Here is a 6,187-nt window from a genome sequence, read left to right as displayed (position 1 = left end):
CTTTTTCATGCTCGAAGATTTTAGCTGTNAAAAAAAAAAAAAAAAAAAAAAAAAAAAAAAAAAAAAACTATTGCATACAATTTAAAATTAATTAAAATTATAATCATCGCTGATAAATGGTAAAATTACTGGAGAAAAACTCACAAAAAATAGTAAAACGAAAGTACGATAGTTAACAAATGTTTCACAATAATTAATAATTATTACTTGTCACCGGAACTAGTATTCATCCAAATATTATCATGGTTAGTTATCTGCTATAAGATAGCTAGTTTTGGAGCTTTCGACATAAAAAATCCGACCCGGCTTGACTTCGCTATCGCTCATGACTTGTATTGTAGTCCTAGTCTTGTAGTCGACCTGAAATGCCTTTTTTGTCTTTCTAATGTTGCTTTTAGTTGCAATAGCTCTCGTGCCAGCAAGATACATACGACGAAGCCAAAGCAAATACTAAACGAGCAGCTACCCTAACGAAANGGAATTTTGAGGGAAAACATCATGATAAAACCTTTTTCATGCTCGAAGATTTTAGCTGTCAATATCAACCTACTTCAATTGATTTTTTANTTTAGTTGCAATAGCTCTCGTGCCAGCAAGATACATACGACGAAGCCAAAGCAAATACTAAACGAGCAGCTACCCTAACGAAACTCTTAGTCAAGCCTAAACGTCCTTATTTCAAACTAAAGCACTAACAAGCAAGAGAAAGCCCTTTCCTATATCCAGTGTTTCGTTCTCCTCCCCGAACCAATGTGGGATATTACAGTGATGATAACATATATAGGAATGTCAATCCATCAGATCTCCACAATCTCCACAATAATATGATATTGTCCACTTTAAATATAAGTTCTCATGACTTTGCTTTGGACTTCTCCAGAAAGCTTCATTCCCTAAAATAGTCGATGCAGGACTTTCATCCTCGAACAATTATAATCTTTTCAATTTAATATAACTAATAAGTCAGTACATATCACTTCATCTTATCTCATTTTATTTTAGTCGCTAAGTATATGATAATGATGAAGATTCATGAACATCTTCCTTTATATGTCAAATTTAGACTGTTCCTCCAGAGTGGGAGACAACATCTTTATACAATCACAAAACAACTTCACAAACGCTTTCCTTTTTTGAGAATTTCTTTTGTCCGTATACGCAGCTGAACGATAATTAATGCACTTTTTTTTTTTTAATTTTTCGATACAAAAAATATGAGATAACATGACTATTTAATAGTTAATCGAGCGAATATAAATCTATCCATATATATATTATCGATAAATAAATGTGAATTTCAATCTTAATTCAGTACGGTAACGATATTGTTTTTTGTTGAGAGTGGTCGAAAAATGATATTTAAGATGACTATAATCATTCCTCAAAATATTCGAGAATAATAAGCATTTACAAAAAAAGAAAGAACGAGTACGATTACATCACATTGATTTGACAACTTGCTTTACTCTCATTTAGTACAAAAACTAATAATCCCGAGTAATTACGTTTATTTGTTAATGAAATTTTGTTACGACTTATTAATAAAAAAGAAAATTATATACATATAATTTATTTATTTATTTATTATTATTATTATTTTTTTTTTTTTTTTTTTTTTGTTGTTGTTGTGCATCCAAATCAATGCTTTTTCATTAGGAGTGGAAGACAATGTGTGGGAGACAAGATTTGTACCCAACATAGTAATAATCAAAAGCTTGAGGACTAATTAGAAAACAAACCACTTCTTCTTTTGGAATATACTTCTTTCGGGCTAGTAATATACCGAGTCGCCTTTCTAAAATTGAATTGGGTTTGAATCTGTTCAGGGTTTTAAAAAATCGGGGTCGTTACAAGAAATAATGAATATTTTATAAAACTCGAAATAGGGTCGAGATATTACGTATTTGTCCTTTTTGAGTTTTTTATTTCACACTTTCCCTCAAAGTTTTTAAAACGTGTCTGCTAGGAAGAGATTTCCACGTCCTCACTGACACTCGTTTCTCTCTCCAATCGATGTGGAATCTCATAGTACTTTTAACATAGACTAGTCTTCACGTACATTTCTTGTGCCCTAAGGCAACAATGGTAACATCGAGACACTACAACAGTGTCTCGTGCTATGAATTAAGTAACGCTCTTAGAATTTCAAAGAGAAAAATATATAGGACAATAAAACGAGAAATGTGGGGTAGACATTATTGTAAGCATCATTTATCATACCTACGTTAGAATCATCACACCCATTACCTCGATATGCCATCATCATGGTTTGGATTGAAAGGCATGACTATTACCTTTTTATTATGAAAATTATCAACGTGCCTTACGCCTTACGCCTTCGTACTCTAACAACATGATCACGTTAATTAGAAAATTTGAAGTATTTGTAAGAGTAGATACTATATCGGCATACCGATACAGTTTTTTCAGCATGTCTTGTCTTCATGCACGTGCTTTTTAGGAAAATTCTCATGAAGTCACTTAGCATAGTATTACTCAAGCACGTTTTCAAAGTTTTACTCGATCGAGCCACAAAAAAAAAAAGGTTTATTTTGTTGGTACATGCAGAGACTTTTAATTCTTTTAAATATTTTTAATTATCATATTCTTATAATTACTCGGGGTAGAGAAATTTGAACGGATCGTTGACATGTGATTTAATTAAATATTAAATATCGTATATAAAATTGATTAAAAAGAAAAATATTTAACCATAAATATTAATTATTTTCCACATATTTAAATTCCAAATTCCAAATATTTAATAAAATAAATGCAAGTTGATGTTTAGGAGAGGCAGTGTCATCATTTAGATGCATGCACTTTCCCTTAATTCGCTTCTCTTTTCAAAATTTAAAGTAAAGAAAAAAAATTAAAAAAAATTACTTTAATAAAAAAAAATGCTGTAAATTTCAAGTGGGATTTATAAATATTTAGGAAATTTAATTTATTTATAAATTTTTATTTTATTTTATTCTAATAGTCTAACTTTTAAAATATTTATTTTAGCTATATTTTATTTTTCTCGTCAAATAATTATATTTAATTATATTTATCTTAGTAACTAATTATTCTTAATAAAATAAAATAATTAAAAACAAAGTATGGGAAAAAATTATAATTTAATGTAAGTATATGTCATAAATATTATATAAAAATACGTATAAAACTGTGTGCTGTTGGGTATTTAAAGCACAAGTGGATAATTCTTTTAATTAATAATCCTTTCTATGCCTATTTAATTGAATTATATTTTTAATTTTATAATTATTTATTATCCAATATTAGTATAAATAATTTAATTCTTAAATTTTAAAAGTAAACTATATAACTTTTACCGTGAAAAAATGGTTAAAATTTAATGAAATATTTTATTTATATTAAGAAAAAGTCTATGTTGTTATTTTAAACGTTACGAATTTAAAATTATAGAAATTAAACTAAATTAAAAAGATATTTAATAAGCTTTTTAATTAATTTTACGTCTAATAAATTATTAAAAATTATTTAGATTAATTAAATTCAAAATTCAAAATTTTAAAATGTATTGAAAAATTGATTTATTTTAAAATAAAAGGAAGAAAAGGAAATAACATGCTCAAGTTTTCATCTCATTACACTAATTTTTATATATATAAAAGAAAAAAAAGACGGAAAATTGGTATATACATTAAAATAATAATAATAAACCGTTTGAATATAATCTAAGCAGAGAAAACGACTGTGACGATGTTGGATGAAAGTTCCACGTCGGCTAATTTAAAGAATGATTATGAGTTTATAATAAAAGAATATTATCTCACAAGTCTAAAGCAAAGTCACGAGAGCTTATGTTTAAAGTAGACAATATTATATTATTGTAGAGAGTCGTGTTCATCTAACCGTATCAGGTAAGTTAGAAGTGGAGAGAGCACAAAAAAGAAGAACCCCTAATATCAAAACAGGCACAACAAGAACCGGCAATGGCGGCGGAGGAAGCGGCGGCAGGACCACCGGCAGGACCACCAGCGCCATCGTCCACAGCACCAGAACCACGCCGGAGAAGACTTTGTAACACATCACCATCGATCATCGTAGGTTTCTAACTCCCCCTCTTCCATACGCGCCACCGCATCGGCGGGAAAGGCAGTGGTCGGAGCAATGAAACGATGGAGGGCGGGCTGAGGAACTTATGTGTGTGTGTGTGTATATATATATATATATATATATATATGGAAGGACCAAGGTGCGGATCTTAGGCGCATGTTGGGGTCAGGGTATGGCCCACAAAGGCTTGGGAGACTGTCTTGATTCAGAGAACTTCAAAAAAATAATATCTTCTACTTGGAATTTTTTAACACCATCTTCTCTGTTCTTCCCGATCATTCAATAAATATATATTTTCTAAGCTCTTTTTTATTTTTTTAAATTTAATTCTTATTATGTTACCCAATTTAGTTCCATTTTGATTATATTTTATGTTTTTAGGTGGGAGGAGAAAGTCTCACGTCTAATTTAGGGAATGATTATGAGTTTATAAACAAAGAATACTCTCCTCATTGTTATGATGCTTTTTGGGGAAGCCCAAAACAAAACTTAGGATCAGAGTGGATAATATCATACCACTGTGGAGAGTCGTGTCTTAATTTTTTTTTAAAGACCACGTGATCTAAATAGTGTAAATTTAAAAAATAATATTTTTATGTTTTCAGTGCGTTTAAAAAAAAAATAAAAAATTAAATTAAATTTTCAAATATATTATTGTTTTTGTTTTCTTTTAAATTTAATTAAAATATGTATGGTATAATATATTATAAAGGATAATATAAGTAAAATAATAATGATACAAAATTATGACTTTATTAATTTTGTAAACATATTCTGTTAATATTAATTATATTGGGGTTTATTAAAAGTTAAATCAAATATATATTTGACCAATCAATTCTATAAATGATCAATTATGGATCCTTATCAATTGACTTACATGATTTTAAAATATGATATTTAAGAAAATAATAGAAAAAGTTGACTTTTTAGAAGAAAAAAAAAAACTAAAGTATTTATTTATTTTATTTTTATTTTTTTATGAAATGAGAGAAGACAATGATTTTATTAGAGAGATACTAAAAAATGTTGAGCATAATGACATGTAGTTTTTAAAATTCTCACGACTCTATATTCATTGTACCAAAAATAAATAAATAAATAAAGTTTCCAACTTCATGGCATCAATTTAGAGCCTTCCATTTAGATATATTTATTTATTTTTCTCTATTTATTGAGAAAGAATTAGATGTAACTAAATAAATAAATAACAAAATATAGGCATAAATAGTTTTCATAAGCTTAAATTATTTAAAAGTATAAAATCATAAACTTAAGAAAGGCAAGTAAGAAATAGATGCTAAATGGATGGTAGATTTAAGTTCAAAATAATTTATAAAATAATTAATATGGTAGGGTATAGTATAAAGTAGTTAAATAATTAGTATTGGCATCAAATTCAACACTATTTTATTTAATTAACCTAGTGGCTTGGTTAAGCTAGGCTCCTTGATTAATTCATTGAATGAGGAGCAAAAACATATATTGCTTTTGATCTTGAAATAGAATTATCAATCATAGTAGGCAAACTAAATCTAAAATTGTGAAATCCTACTTCGGTTGGGAGAGAACGGAACATTTTTTTATAAAGATGTGAAAACCTCTCTAGCATGCTCATTTTAAAATCTTGAGAAATCTTGAGAGAAAGATCGGAAAGGAAAGCCAAAAAAGGACAATATCTACTACCAATAGGCTTGAACTGTTACAAATAGTATTAGAGTCAAACACCAAACAATGGGTTAGCAAAGAGGCTGAACCCCAAAGGGGGGAGACAGCCGATGTGCCAGCTAGGATGCTGGGTTTCGAAGGGGGATGAATTGAGGGAGGTAGGAAAAACTTCTCCCTAATATAGGTAGGAAAAACTTCTCCCTAATATAGGTAGGAAAAACTTCTCCCTAATATACATATTTTAAAATTTTAAAGGAAAGCCGAAAGAGAACCTAGATACAAAAATTTACTCATAGTTAGAGATATGGAAGGCAGAAGACAGGGATGTGCATGAACCAGGAGACAAAAAAAAAAACTGAAGTGGAGGCAGCACCAAGAGATTCACCAATTTGGTGAAAGCTCTCATAATTTAAGATTAAAAGCTAAGAAAAGC

Source organism: Cucurbita pepo, chromosome LG03 (genome assembly GCF_002806865.2).
Source record: "Cucurbita pepo subsp. pepo cultivar mu-cu-16 chromosome LG03, ASM280686v2, whole genome shotgun sequence".
NCBI lineage: Eukaryota > Viridiplantae > Streptophyta > Magnoliopsida > Cucurbitales > Cucurbitaceae > Cucurbita > Cucurbita pepo.
Note: the sequence above shows the minus strand (reverse complement) of the source record.